Here is a 2,284-nt window from a genome sequence, read left to right as displayed (position 1 = left end):
TCCCCCGTCCCCTCGAGCCTTCTCCTGCTTTAATCTTTCCCTGTCACCCACCACCCTCTGACTGGGCTCGCCGCTGACGGTGTCCAGCTTCTTTCACCTGCTCAAGTGGCGTTTGTCGGTCCCACTGGCCGATCTCGTGTGCCATGACGGCGGTTCCGCAGGATCAATTTGGAATATGATGGGGAGGGGCGCTGATAAGGCCCCCAGCTATGTGTAGCGCCTAATCAAGGGTTGTGACATGCAATTATTATGAAAAATCTTCAGGATGACGATGAATATGTATGAAATGCTAGAGATCTGTCTAAATTCTAATCTTAAACAACAGTAGAATGTATAAACCCCATATTAAATCATATTCTCTAATCAACATGTTGAGAATAACAGCTTAGAATAACTTTTCTTTCTTTCCGAATTTTTAAAATGGCCATTTTTAAAGATGGCGTCGATAATTTCGACTTCGAGATATCCATTTTTTGTTGTTTATTACGTTAATGAAAATCATCTATTCAAAAAAGGAATTTCAAAAAGATTTATATATTTGAAATATATTTAGCATTTTCAGCAGTCATTTTCGAAGATGGTGCCCAAACTATCAGTAGCACGTCTTCAATATTCAAGTATGATGCTTAGACGGTCTTCAACATAATTATTACCAATTTTCATAATTTTTGAACCATATAGTGTATCTATATGACATTGATGGCGGCCATTTTCCAACATGGCGGCCAAACTATCCGATTAATGGCTTCAATATTTTACTATGAGGTTCACAAAGCTCTGATTGTAATACCTATAAATTTTCATAATTTTCCAACAACATGGTGAAATATACTGTACCTAGCATTAACGGCGGCCATTTTCCAATATGGCGGCCAAACTATTGAACACAGAGCTATAAAATTTTGCCATGATGTTCAAGTGGTTCCAATAATAATGTGTACCAATTTTCATATTTTTTGAAGAAGAATGTGGAATACATTGTAGCTGGCATTCCCGGCGGCCATTTTCCAAGATGGCGGCGAAAGCTCGCGCTCTACAGCAGGGGACTTTTAGTATATTTTTTGTTGAGTCGAAAATAACACATGTACCAATTTTCATCTTTATGTTCAAATGTTCTAGGTCAAACCCTAAAAGTCCTGGGCTAATAGTAAAGTAAAAACGAATTATTTAATTTTTATACGGAAATGTTTTTTTTATCAATGTTACGATGTTAATATTTTTTTCATGCAATCAATCTGATATATAAAGCAAAGCAAAATAAACCTAGGTTTTAGTTTTTACCGTATGCTGAATATCGTCTCTTCTTTTAATCACGCGTCCTACAATTGGTGACCCAGACATTTACATATTAAGTTTTAATTATGTTTAAAAATACCGGGGACCCACGAGACGACGTTACCGCGTTATCAGTACAAATTCAACAACTAACTGAGAAGCTTAACCAAGCAATGGAAGACAAGGACCAATTTGAAGAGGATAGGACGGGAAGCCAGGAAATCGCTCGCGTCTCCATCAAGTTACCACAATTCTGGAAGGACAGTCACAACTATGGTTCACAACTATAGAATCACAATTCAGAATTCATCGTATCACAACTGAACAAACAAGGTTCGATTTCGTTTTGCAATCTTTGGATCCTAGTATAATTCCTTACGTCGCGGACATACTGAAGAAGCCACCAGAAAACCCATACACGGCAATCAAGGCTAGAATTATCTCGTCTTTTTGCGACACTGACGAAAAAAGACTACGCAAGTTACTCAGTGGTATTCAAATCGGGGACCAGAAGCCATCATTATTCCTGCAGACGATGAGACTACAAGCCGGTTCTCAAGCAAACGACGCTATCCTCAAATCCCTATTCATGGATCAACTGCCTGAGCAAGTTCCTGGTATCCTTGTAATGAGCAATGAAAGTGATTTGGAGAAAATTGCAGCCCAAGCGGATAAAATCGTTGAAGTCATACGTCCAAGTACCATATCTACCGTCACTTTACCAAGACCAATAAGCGACGAGGCATCAACCATAGAACGTCTTTCTCAACAAATAGAAGAGCTCCACAAGAAATTCGACACGTTCAGTCGTGGTCGTGCCCGCAGATACGATAACGAAAGCCGAGGACGAAGACAAAGCCGTTCCCAGTCTCGTGGACGTACATTCAATCCGCTTGGCAAACTCTGCTTCTACCACTTCCGGTTTGGTGAAAAGGCGGAAAAATGTCAAGATCCTTGCAGTTGGGAGCGAAATCAGACGACATCCAAGCGATCGGAGCAGGGAAACTGA

General features: G+C 40.0%; 1 pseudogene; it reads left to right on the top strand.

The window, feature by feature from the left end:
• The first annotated feature begins 1,361 nt into the window (after positions 1 to 1,361).
• LOC149630078 (uncharacterized) lies at positions 1,362 to 2,284 on the top strand (annotated as a pseudogene).

The sequence above is a fragment of the Phalangium opilio genome, unplaced genomic scaffold, assembly GCF_054372755.1.
Source record: "Phalangium opilio isolate 3A_F unplaced genomic scaffold, DU_Popi_V2 ptg000103l_1, whole genome shotgun sequence".
NCBI lineage: Eukaryota > Metazoa > Arthropoda > Arachnida > Opiliones > Phalangiidae > Phalangium > Phalangium opilio.
This window is presented reverse-complemented; position numbering and strand designations above follow the sequence as displayed.